Source organism: Marmota flaviventris, chromosome 12, assembly GCF_047511675.1.
Source record: "Marmota flaviventris isolate mMarFla1 chromosome 12, mMarFla1.hap1, whole genome shotgun sequence".
Taxonomy (NCBI): Eukaryota; Metazoa; Chordata; class Mammalia; order Rodentia; family Sciuridae; genus Marmota; species Marmota flaviventris.
In genome coordinates, this window is record NC_092509.1 from 30,710,478 (window position 1) to 30,724,242 (window position 13,765).

Genomic DNA, 13,765 nt, shown 5'->3' on the forward strand with positions numbered 1-13,765 from the left:
ATTTATTCATTATTAAAGAGTTTTGCAAGCATTCCACAATTCCTAGGAGCTGTTTGTTTTTAATGAGAACAAAAATCCAACCTTCGAGTCTTCTTTTCCTGTTAAAAAATTTAGCATTGCTTTGAAAATAAATCAATACAATCTTTCTTTACAAAGAAAACTTCACCCCCCCACCCTGCTCCCCTTTTAAAGGGACTAAAAAGTACAAGATAGTAAAGTTTATTTAAGTGTTAGATGAAAAAGGCATAATTTGTTCTGCCTTATTTAGTCCAGAGAGAGAATTATGTACTGGATATAGAGGGGGATTTAGAAATCTCACAGAAGTAACATAATCTCCGCTTTGTAAAGATCATTGTCACTCTTAAAGCATTGTCTCTTTCTGTGAAGTTTATGCATAAAAAGATATAAAATGCTATTGCACAAAATAAAATTTTTTTGTAATTCATTAACTTTCAGTTTGGACACATAGCAAATCTTTTACATATTGATTCGCATGGAAAGGTTTTCAAAAGGCTAAGCACTTATCCAGTAAATGAGAAGCAAAGGAGATGGGAATGGGCACTCATTTTTTATCCATGGATATTTACTACAATATGAACATTTTTCTTTTATAGCACGTCACTACCATTTGCAATCTGGGCATTTACAGCAAATGTAGACCATTCAAACCAGAGTTTTAAATACATAAACCAACATCAGAAAAAAAAATCATAATCTTACAAAGTGCTGGGAGGAACAGGGAGGAGTAGAGGGGGAAGGAGATGTTATTGCTCTTCTCCAAAAAACCCAAACCAATCTTGAGGATAAAAAGAGAAAGGGAGGGAAGAAGAAAACTACTGGAAACTAAAATGTTAGGTCTGACCTACAGTCACACAACTTAATCAGTATGGTAGCAGCATGGAACTTCTACCTAGCTCTTTGAGAATCAAACTGAAATGGTTGGGGTTAGTATGGAAATAACACAGGATAGGGAGTTAGATTAGATTCAAGTCTTAGCACTGCCTCTACCTAGTTGTATGACTGAGTAAACCACTCATCCATTCTGGAACTCCATTATAGTTCTCTAACTATAAAATGAGAGGACTAGGTATAAATCTTACTCTTGGGTCTGTGTAGCTTTAAAAGACTATGATTCTGATAGAACAACACAAAAAGCCAGGAGTGTAACTAGCAAAGGAACTTGAGAGTTACACTCAGCACAATTCAGAGGGGAATTCGAGTCGGAAGAAGGCAGACATTATTTCCTGGGATAAGACAGTGGTGATACCTTTCCAGAGAGAACTTAATCCACCTGAATTCTTATGAATCCTCTGAAGCACACAGGGCACACCTGGGTGACACAGCTCCTTATAGCATGGCGTCCACCCTCCAGGACACCTTTGGGACATCCTTCCAGCTCTGTCCTGGAACCCTGTGGCATGTCCTGCACATGCTAGATGCAGAGAATGAACTCTAGGGAGATCCCTCTGCTGCCCAGATTATAACCCCACCTAGGGCAAGTGACTTTAGGCAGATTTCTCAGTCTCCTTATCCTTAATATAGAGGTAATGATGACAATTGCTAACTCTGAAGTTCTTAAAAAGAGTTAATGAGATAAAATATGTGGACTTCAATCTGAGTTGCCCAAACTACTGTGAAATTCAGTACAGTATGTAGTGTTGGTCTTTAGTATGCTCTTCCTCCCACCCTCTGCAACCAAAAGTAAACAAACAACAGATTCAAGAAGTGTGACATTCTTGTTCTTATTTCCAGCAAGTGCCTGACATGTGCTTCCCTCTTTGTGACACAAATCTTCTGCTCAGCTCTGGGCACCCCTGGCCTCTGTGCCCCACCCTGCAGTGGAGTCTGAGCTCCTTTTCCCAGACTCCTAAGGCTCACTTATTTCTCGCCACTTTAGATAACATGCTCTTTCATTTCAGATGTAAACTGGAATTTTCCAGGCTGCCAATCAGGTTCGTGTCCTCTGGGGAGGACTAACCCTCTTTAGTCCCAATATTGTGGCCCTCCTGGAAAAATTAAACCCTTTATAAACTTCAGCTCTATCTAGTCATCTAGTTACAGAGAATGAAGCTATACACTGGAGAGATACACAGAGTCTAGGGATGGAGGGAGGGGGAGAGATTCTTGATGACCCTTCTAGGAGGACCTTGCGTGCAGCCACCTCTTGCCATTTTGTTGTCTTTAACCTCTCTCCCCGCAAGTCACTTTGTTTTGATTTACATCCAACTGATGCAGCAGAAGTGCTGTACCACTGAGCTACATCCCCAGTCCCAAACTTTATATTTAAAAAAAAAAACAAAAAAACAGTGTTTAGGTAATAGATGTACTAAATTTAATAGTTTATATTTTGTATTTTCTTATATTTTGTATTTGTTCTTACTGGCCAGTAAGAACCCGGCTACCTGAACTCGATCCAGACAACCGATGCAGCAGAAGGGAAGGAGGGAACGATAGGCCTGGGAACCAAGGGAAACTCAAAGATGGTTCAGAACAAGCTCTCCTTCCCGAGGTGCTCTTCCTTGTTTGACCAGCTATTCCCAGTGGCACCAGAACCAGACCAATCCCTGCAGATAACAAAAGCAAGATTTGACTGTTCTCTTCATGTTGGTGCTCTTCTTAACTAGGGATATGTTGGTCAACAAGACCTTTCTGCCTTCTATGAAAATACTTATGAATGTTTTAGGAAAATATATAGATTATCTTTCAGTTCTATTTAAAATAAAAATTTGGCTGGGTGTGGTGGTGCACACCTGTAATCTCAATGGCTCGGGAATCTGAGGCAGGAGGATGGAAAGTTCGAAACTAGCCTCAACAACCTAGTGAGCCCTTTTTATTTTTTATAAAATAAAAATAAAAAATAAAAAGGGCTGAGGATGTGGCTCCATGGTTAAGGGCTTCTGGGCTCAATCCCCAGTACCAAAACAATAAAAATAAAAAAGTATTAAAAAATTAAAGATTCGCCCACAATTTTCTCTTACCACACTTCATATGTACGTACACAAAGTTCAGGATCTGATTATAAACAAGATGCCTCTATTTTCTTACATTAAAAAAATTTTTTTTGAGGAAAGATTGTTGATGTACCCGTTTGTGAACTTCCAGTTCTATCAAATCAGTTACATCCTACTTTCATAAGGTGCAAAAACTTTAACTATGATTCCCTGAGAAATGAGATGCTGTGCAATATGCAGAGTGCCTGCGAAACTCAAAGACTCTCACTTCACACAAGATGGGGTGATCTGTTGTCTATAAAATAAGAAAACTCACTGAAGTTTCCATATTATTTTAAGATATCCAAAATGGATTAAGGTCTGAGGGTCAGGAGTTATCGTTTTATAAAAATAAAAACATGTATTCAGTTAAAAAATAGTATATATCTTTTCTTAAAATGATTAAATATAAGTAAATGAGAAAATACTTTTAACTTTAGTTTTTTTCCAGTTTAGTTTCAGAAAAATGTATCTATTTACATGTAAAAGATCAGCATCAGAGGTAGCAATTCTTCCACATAATACTACATAAGTGCTCTATAAAACTCAGTTCAAATTTGTGCAAGAAAAATGTTAAATCTATTCATAGGAATGAATGCTGTCGTTAAGAATGCAAAATAGTTTTAGAAATTTAAAACCAGGAAGGAAAAATGTCTCCTTGAGGGATAAATATTCCATATATGGTTTTTATGCAAAGGAAACTTATTTTTAGGAAACAGAAGGAAAAAAATACCTTTTAGTTCTTTTGGGTTTACATGTTTAAAAGTGACTATTTATATTTAAAACAAGATTTTATTTGTTTGTTTGTTTGTTTATTTACTTACTTACTATGGTGCTGGAGATCCAACCCAGGGCCTTAAAGATGTTAGGCAAGTGCTGTACCACTGAGCTACATCCCCAGCCCCAAACATTATATTTTAAAAAACAGTGTTTAGGTAATAGAAGTACTAAGTTTAATAGTTTATATTTTGTATTTTCTAAGATAAGTAATCAAAAATGTGGATCTGGGCACAGAGTAGAAAGTTCATTTTTCAAATGACTAAATGATTTTGCTCAACACATCTCTGAGATTACGGCTATTTTATCACTGTTTAGACACAGCACATCTGTTGGACAATTTACTCTCTAAAACTCAACCATATTAAACTGCACCCTTCAAAGAATTCCCGAAGCGGTGCTTTCAGTGAGGAGAGGTTCTCTACAAATTGACAATACAGATCACCTTAAAGAGTTTTTCTTTTCCTACAAAACAAGATGTTTTTAGGGAAACAAGGACAACCCGTTTTTTCACTCTCCTTCATCCCCATGGAATTGCAACAATAAAAACATCAAATTTTCAAACTGCCAAAAGAAAACAGGGGTGCTTATTGACCTCTACGATGCAAACACTGGTAGAAACAGCAAGATGTTCCACATTTATCAATCAGCAGAAGCTATTACCCTGACCATTCCAGAATTACAGAGAGGGTCACTAACACTGCACATCCTGAGGCCTCACCAAGTCATTTGAGTTTTTACTTGGAGTTAGAATCTTTGCAAATCTTTTTTTAAAAACATGCTCCCTCAGTGGTTCTTAGGTACTTTGGGATTTACAAACCACAGCATACGACCCAGAGGAGGTCAACCATTTGCAAATCCCTCTAGATAAGGCAAGTATTTTCCGGGCAACTTTCTCTTTGACACATGTCTGTTTTGTGACTTCCTCCTCCATTGTTGGGAGATGGGGTTGGCAGACATTTGGGAGGTGAAATGTGGGTCATTGTGGCCTATCTTTTGCATCCAGTTAAGGACTCTGTTTTTCTCTTCCTTCCTTTCTTTCCCATGTAGTTCTGGGATTGAACCCAGGGCCTTATGCATGCTACCTAAGTGCTCTGCCACCAAGCAACCTCCCTAGTCCTTGGAATTTCTCTTTATTACTGCATAACTTAGAAACAGCACATAACCAAACATGATAGCTTTTGACTTTGCTTCAGATTACCAAATACTTTGAAAGGTGCTAAAATTAAAAAGAGCTTGTATAAAAGAGGCTCCATTGATCTGCCTTGCCCTTCAGGAGGACACAATAGAAAGCTGACCATCAGCAAACCCAGAAGAGGACTCTCAGCAGAACCACACTATACTGGCACCCTGATCTTGGACTTTCAGTCTCCAAAACTCCAAAACAAGAGAAATAAATTTCTATTGAACAGAAGCTAAAAAATAATAAAAATAAAAGACATCTTCAGGGGAATTATCTGCGACTCTTCAGTACCATATATCTTTCCTGACCCAATGTCACAAATGCAATACACAACAGATGATCCTTATTCTAAGTAGACTGTTTTCTTCTTTCAAGAGGTAGATGCTAAGTGTCTTACAAAGGCAAACAAAGAAATTCATATGCTGGATACTCAGCATATACATTATTATTTTCTGGCTTTGTCTTTCTAGAAGCCTTATGTATATGATTCTTTTATAGCAATTAATTGCTAGACCAGTTCCTGTAAGAGATATACATGCAGAGATGTGTACAATTATAATTTTGTAATTTAAGCCTCTGACAATAATCTCCATAATCAACACTGAGATGTGTTAGTAAGCAAGGCATCAAAGTCACAGTGAAATGGACAATGAAGAACATACCAGAGTTTTCCTTGGCAAAGTTGCTTGCATTGTTATTCTGATGTTCCAGCAATTCGAGACCTGTTTGTGCAACTGCTGGAGATAGGTCAGAGATATAAGAAGTATGAACTGCAGAACTCTTGGAATAAGAACCAGCTCATGTGGAGTAAGACTTTGCTTTCATTCTTTTATCTCTGCAACTTCAAAATAGAACCTCTAAGAATTTGAATCTCATACTAAATCAAATTCCAAAGTATTCTTTGATCTCTAATGAAAGTCCAAATAAGATGATAATCATTAACTTAAATAAGTTCTCTGTTTACAAAACCATTGTGACTATTTGGCTGCTGTAAATATCTCATTGTCTAGGATTGGAAAACTGGGCACAGAGAAGCAGGATATATAAATTATAAAGAATGTGAGAGAGGAAGGAGGGAGGTGGGGCCAACAAGAGAAAGCAGATACCCTGAGTAACTTGAAGGACCCTAAAAGGCAGGGAAGGAGGACCTAAAGAAGAAGTAAGCACAAAACATCTAAAAATAGCAGGGCTCTAGGAAATTGTTGCAAAGATATTAAATATGCCATTGTACTCCAAATCCTGCCATTTTGAGTTCAGGTCTATAAAAAGCCATCTTTTAAAAACGCATCATCTCCTTCCGATCTATCCAGTAAAGTTACTGATTACACATCCTGCTTCAAGCTGGTGGCCCTTGCACCCCAGGATTTCTTAATTTCTTACATTAAAAAGCCAGCCACTTGTTACTGTTGATTTCTCTTCGGGAATTTCCACGAATCACAGAATAAAGTCAATAGTTGCCCTGTTGGCAACCCATCATGGAAGTGGGAGAACAAAACAGATGCATGATTTGCAAATACAATTTAAAGTGTGTATGCTTTCTACCCTTGGTAGGGCTCACTCTACATTGCTTTCCACTTAGAATCTTCTCCTTTATTTCCCTGTACCTTTTGCACTACAAAGGATGTCCCGTAAATATTTTTTGACTTTTTCCCCCAATATTAATCCATTGAAGGCTTCTGAAGGAATGATGTGTCTTATGACTTGTAAAATGAGAATTTAACCCTGCATTGACTATTGAAAAAAAAAAAAACACTTTAAGTTTGGAATGAATGTATGAGTAAAATCAAAATCCTTTATGTAAAAACACTTTTTATCAATTTAATTACATTTACCTTATTTATTTATTTTTTTTAATGTGGTGCTGGGGATCAAACCCAATGCCTCACGCGTGCTCGGCAAGTGCTCTACCAACTGAGCCACAAACCCTTATTTACCTTATGTATTGCTGGGGTCCCTTTGGGCTCACTTTCCTATTCAGATTACGTAGATCTAAAATGAGTCCAATACTGCTGATAGTGAACATGTGCATTCATTTTTATGCAGCTGGATTGCAGACTTGAGCTTAAATGGGTGGAGAATCCCATGATCTCTAGAGTGTCTGCATTCCCTCTGATGAAACCACTGTTCTCTAGGCAAGATACCATTGGTACCGCACAGTCCTGCGGTCCTAGCCAGAGTTGTTTTTATCAAGAGTCTTTACTCAAGGCTTGCTGCTAGCATAGCATGAGGCCAGATATGTCAGCAAGGCAGCTCCTTCTCAGGGTTGAGTCAATCAAACCCTGGTTGCTAGCAAGACTGTTCACATTGTGTGTGGGGGGGTTACTTTCTTAGTAAGCGATAGCAGCAAAATAAGCAGAAGCTAGAAGAAATTGACGCCTGCTGCCTAAGGATGACAAGATAAGCAGATCACCGCAGCTGTGGTGTGCAGAGCACTTGTAGAACTACAGCTGCATCCTGAATGGCTTTCCTGTTCCAGGCAACTTCTATGCAACTACGGAGACACCTCCCTCCTTATTTCTCCACTTTAAACTTTTCTTCAACTAAGGGGAGCTCTATATCTTCCTGCTCCCTGCAACCTTAAAGAGTCTACCAGTAAATTGCTCATTGCTATTTGTCCTCCCTGTCCTTCTACTTTTTAATGGTATAAGAAACAATTTCAACATGATATGGATTAATGTTTTTCCCCTGCTGCAGATTATTGTAGTTTTGGTCGTTGACACTGGGAATAAATCCCTTTTTTCTTCCTGATATATATTATGGCTTTTTAGTGACAAGAACAGCGCTCGTTTTTTTTTTTTTTTAAGTCACTTTTGATATTAAACCCACAGAGAGAACAGTGATGCTTCTCAGTATCAGTTTCTATAGTCACATGACCTCCGAAGAGGCCACACTGGCTTATTCTGTTCAGATTTTCAATAGTGTTAAAGGTGGACAGTCATTCTCTGTCCTTCTGTCTTTATAAAAACAGCCCTCCGCATATTTACAGCCTTCATTCTTTGCCCAGCTCCTCTCTGTGCCCCATTTGTTCCTGTTCTCTCTCCTCTTTCTAGACAATATTATCTATATCAAGATACAACTTCAACACTGCATTTCCTATTTGCAGACCATGCCTATGAAAATTGAGTCATACAGTCTATGAAAACATATAGCCACAGATTGTTAGACCAGGAAGAGATCACCTAGACCAAGTCCCTCAATTTATAAACTCAAATTTGAAAACCTATATATGATTCACTTATTGGAAAACTTTGTTAAATAAAATTTTGTACAAGGCCATAGATTTTTGACTGGATCTCAGCACTGGGCACAAAAGACCTAACAGAGTTTTATCATAACAGATGAGTTTTGTGCCCCATATGTTGGTGCACAACTGTAATCCCAGCTGCTTGGGAGGCCGAGGCAGGAGGATTGTGAGTTCAAATCCAGCCTCAGCAATTTAGTGCGGACCTAAGCAACTTAGCAAGACCCTGTCTCTAAATAAAAAATATAAAAAGGTTTGGGGATGTGGCTCCGTGGTTAAACTCCTCTGTGTTCAATCCCCAATACCCCCCCCCCAAAAAAAAAAAAAAAACCAAACCAACCAAACCGACCAACCAACCAACCAACCAATGAAAAATAAATGAGTATCTTTGGGTTGTAAAAGACCCTATAGTCAATCAATTAATGAAGAGGAAAGAACTAACAACTTAAGCTGTAACCAATTGATAAGGCTGTAGCCAATCAAATTGTCCTATATGCCTCACTTCTACTTCCCTAAAAATGCTCTCTGATCAGGTTGTTGGTTAAAGGTCCCAGGCCTGCTCTGATTCTGGGAGCTGCCCAGTTTGCAAGTTGCATTTTGTTGTTGTTATTTTTGTTGTTTTGCTCAAATAAACTCCACTAAATTTAACTCTAAGGAATTTTCCTTTTAACAACTTTTAGGTTCATTTGGAAAAACTTTTTGAATCGTAAATTTTCTGAAATTTAAATGCATATCAAGTCTTTCTGATGACACCTTAATGTCTACATTGAACTGCGCTGTAAATATAATATACATATTGAATTTTGAAATCTTAGCAGGAAGAGGAGAAAATATCCCATTAACATTTTTATATAGAATAGGTACATGCTGAACTTCTTTAGGTATATGTGTCTTAGTCTGTTTGGGCTGCTATAAAAACATGCCATGGACTGAATGGTTTATAAACAACTTGTGTCTCATACTTCTAGAGACTGGGAAGTCCAAGATTAAGGAATGTGCAGTTTCAGTCTCTCATGATGGCTTCTTTCCTAGTTTATAGATAATACCCTCTTGAGAGGTCCTCAAATAGCGGAGAGGACAAGGCAGATCTCTGGGGCACTAATCCCATTCATGAGGACTCTAACCTCACGACCTAATCACCTCCCAGTACTCACAAGGATAATTAAATTTTAAAACAAGGAATTTGAGGCACACAAACACTCAGACCATAAGAAATTAGGTTAAATAAAATATACTATTGAAATTAACCACATCTATTTCTCTGTAATTTTTAAAGTTGATGCTAGAAAAGTTTAATTACATGTGGGCTTACAATATATTCCTATTAGACCACAACTGTCTAGATTAGAGATACAATGTGTATACATAGGTTCTACTTGGTCCAGGTGGAAAATTTCATGTTTGGCAGGTAATCTATCCAACCCATGAGAAATGGGGGAATATTCATTGTCACCAAATTTTAATTTCAATATAGTTAATAAATTCTCTCTCTCACTTTTTCTAACCAAATCACATTATCTTCAACAGGCTGGCTTCTAAACACTCGCCAGTTCAAACCTTGGTTTTTAATACAATATCTGGATCCACTTTTTCTCCTTGTCAATTTCTAATTCAAATCTTCAATCTTGAACAAAGATGCATGCTTCTTCCTTAGAACTCATGCAGCTTCTCTTGGGTTCCCATTCCTTGTACCTTTTAAGATCATTTGTATTCAATTTCACTCTGTCATTTGGTCTTCCCCCAGTGATGACCTTTCTCATGATGGAATGTCCTCCATTTATATAAAACACAATAACACAACAGTTCATACCCTCCTGCTTTCTGAGATGTTCACACTGCCCTGGAGTTCACGAAATATATGATGTTTAGGAAGGCAAGACCTTCGATTTCTACTATGGGAGCTCATGAAGAACCAACTGATGCCCAACTATTGCTACTGCCATTGGAATCCAGACAAATACCAGGGACCTGAAATACTGCAAGGAAACACTTTCCCCGGCCCTGCCACTCTTTGTCATCAAACCCATCTCTGCTGTAGCCCTCCACACTTTTGTAGCCCTCTGAGGAAATGACTCTCCCCATTCAGGTTCCACTGCTGGGGTTAAATTTGGTGGGAACTGAGGAGGAAGTGAGGGGGACAGAGGGGGGGACCCAGGGCCTGATGAAGAGAATCAAGGGCCCTAGTGATTTCTATATACACTTCAATATAAAAGTAGCACTAAGCTTAGTTAAGGAAGTTCAACAAATTCTGATTTTCACTATGAATGCCTTGAATGTTTAGTATCAAATATAAGTACTCATGTAAAATACTTATATCAAATTAATTCAAAAAGAGGTCTTAATGTTTCTATTTTGTTAATATCCTTAGGAAATGTGTAGTCTGCCCACTGGATAAACCACTAAGATGGAGAAGGGTCCTTTCTCTGGCTGCCTGGATGGAGGGATGGGTGCCTACTATTTTGTGTCTGAAACTTAAATTTGTTTTCCCAGAGACATAAGGATGTATGTAATGCTAAGTTTCCATGATTCAGCTAACTTGTGAGTTAAAGATATCCTCCAAAAAAAAAAAAAAAAAAGCCTAAGAATCTGATCATTATTTATATTCCCATAGTTTTTATGGGCTATTTAGCTCTAAATTTTAATAAGTCAATTAAAAATAACATTTTATAAACACATATAGGAAGTCTGTAAACTGGTACTATATGTTCATGTTGATGTGGCTCATTCTAAATGATCCAAAAATAGGGACTCGATTCAATTTGTTTTTATTATCTATGTCTCTTTGACATCACGAGTTTGACAAGCCTGAGATATGTGTTTGCAAAAGAACAGTGGCTGAATGTAATTAGATCACAGCTGTTCCATCCAGTGACTGGACTTACAATTCAGTGGAAATACCCACTCAGGAGTCATGATCTGACCATGCCCAATTGCAATCATCTCTGGGTAGAGAACAATGCTAACACACTCTTTCCAACTAACAAAGATTATCTGGGAATGAAGCTATCCACTGGAAAAGCACACAGTATTTCTGGGTCAAAGCATATCCCATTCAAATTCGGAGAATTTCCATTATTGTTGAACACTAATCCTGCCTGCTTGCTGCAGAATTGCACAGGAAAGTTCTTTTGGAAGGAGACAGGGTCAGTTCATGACTGAGTGAAATTCAAATTATTATAATAGAAATGAGATGATTTTCTGTCTAGTCTATGAACTCAAATTCCAGGTATTTCGTGGGGGACGGTGTTCTAAAGCTCTCTGAAGGTGTGTTCTAGCTAGGGGACTTGGTTTGGGGTGTATCTGGCTTCCTTTGAATTGCTTTGTCTCTGGCTCAGCATTGCCAGAGAGTCAGGATTGGCTTTTAGGCTCTACAGAACATTTTTGACTCTAAGGCAACTACTCTGAGAAATGAACTAAGTGATTTCTTTGAAGGGATTTTAAACATTGGGGTAGAAATTTTTAGTAAAAATTTAAAACCACAAATATCTCAAATGAAAAATAAATTTTAAGTGTCTAGTGGATAAGAGATAAAAATGACTTTCAGAGCAAATGGGTAAAAGAAAGAAGCTGGGGGGTAAAGTAGAGGTAGTCAGTGTCTATGTTTTGTTAGTTTTACACCTAAGTATTTTATCTTTTTTGTAGCTATTGAAAATAGTACTAAAACATTTACTTGCTATCATTTCAGTGTACAATTGATTTTTGGTGGGGAGCAGGTCTTGGCTTTGTATTGTGTAACTTTACTTAACTCATGTAGTAGGAGTTATTTTGTAGATTCTTTGTGATTTTCTGTGTAAGTGATCATGTCATCTGTGAAGCGGGAAAGTTTTATTCCTTACTTTTTCATTGGAATGCTTTTTTTTTCTTTTTCTTGCCCTAGTATTATGTATTATGCATAATCCCAGTATTATGCAGACTAGAACCAGTAGGAGTGACCATCTTTGCCTTGATCTTGATTTTAGGGGAAAGTCAGCAGCCTTTCACCATTAGGAGTCTTTGCTGTAGGATGCTTAAGATACTTTGTCAGTTTGAGGAAGCTGCCTTCTATTTCTAAGTTGTGAGTTTTATGAGAAACAGATGCTGAATTTTGTCAAATGATTTTTCTGTATTTATGTAGGTGATTATCTGGCTTTTCTTTTATAGATTGTCAATATTGTAAAATAATGTGATTTTCAAATATTGAATATGCCTGGCTTTCCCAGGATAAAAAGTACTTTGTTGTGTTCTATTATTCCATTTTTATGTCTGGTTGCATTGAATCTGCTAGGATTTTATTGAGAATTCTTAGATTTGTGCTCATGAAGGCTATTGCTCTGTAATTTTCTGTCAATGTAATGTCTTTGGTTTTGATAGTAGAATAATGCTGTTCTCATTTGAGTGAGTAAGAAATGGTCTCTCACATAAGCACTTTACCTCTAAGCTATGTCTCCAGTTCTTTATTTTTTGAGATAAGGTCTCACTAAGTTGCTGAGGCTGGCCTCTAACTTGCAATCTTCTTGACTCAGCCTCCTGAGTTGCTAGGATTATAGGTGTACATCACCATACCTGTCTCTTTTTATAGCTCCTCGAGGCAGAAGTTTAGATTACTGATTTGAGATCTTTCATCTTTTTCTAAAATAAGCATATAATTTCAATCACTCCTTTAGTGGAATCTCACAAATTTGGGGTTATTTTCATTTTCATTCAGTTTAAAATATTTTAAAATGCTCTTGAGACATCCTTTTTGATTTAATAAATAGTTAGATTTTCAAGTGTTTGGAGACTTTCTTATTACTTATTTGCTTCCAGAGTTTGTGCTTGCTTGGGGCTCTTTTTATAAAAGATACTCTAAATCTTCACTAAATAATTCCAATCTGTATTATCACAGTAATATTATTTGTTGATTGTCTTTTGTTTGGGTGAGGACTTTTGAATGTTATCCTACAGGTTTTGAATGCTGGGTTATGAGGCCATGGTCTTTCTTTGACTTTTATGGAAAGTGATAATCTTTTTCCTTTGTCAGGCAATTGACCTGGGTCAAGGCTGCATGTTATTGGGTCAAGGCTGCCTGTTCTGAGAAAACTCCTGTGGATTGTGATTGCAATATAAATTTAATTTTCAAAGTCTTTGCAGTGCAATTTAGATCTGTACTGCACATGCCCCCTTCTATATCTAATGTGGGACATGCATACTTACTTTCCATTGTTCAGTTCTCAATAATTGGTGTATGCTGCGTAGGTTCAGCACCATACACATACGGTTTTAGAGGAGAGCCCAGGAGTTCATAAACAACATTAATGTTTGCTTTCCCAAATTCCTTTATTTATACAATATCTCTGTGCCATGGTACTTTGTGGTTCCCTAAGACTTTCCAAGAATTCTGAAACTCTATTTATCCTGCTGCTATGGTATACTTCTTGGGACTACTCTGTGTCCCAGTCTGAGTGGTAGGAAGACATAGAGTAAAACCAATAGATATTTGTCCCAGACTTAGAAGCATGGTTCCTATGATTGAAGAGAAAAATTTTCCAAAATCTGAGTTTTAGACTCCTGCTAGTTCCATTGTTGCTATGGCCATTGTGAGGCTATTTAGGGGTT

The 13,765-nt window shown here is 37.5% G+C and overlaps 1 protein-coding gene across 13 annotated transcripts in view; it reads right to left on the reverse strand.

Moving 5' to 3' along the window:
• The window catches only part of Kiaa1217 (KIAA1217 ortholog), a 369,334-nt gene that overhangs the window by 334,849 nt on the left and 20,720 nt on the right, over window positions 1-13,765 (reverse strand). The window contains exon 1 of one of the 13 annotated variants that reach the window (XM_071599835.1): window positions 2,403-2,495. The exons of the other annotated variants lie outside the window; for them this stretch is intronic. The gene's annotated coding sequence lies outside the window, so the exon portion shown is untranslated. Of the gene's footprint in view, window positions 1-2,402; window positions 2,496-13,765 lie in introns of those variants that run through there. 13 annotated transcript variants of the gene reach the window in all.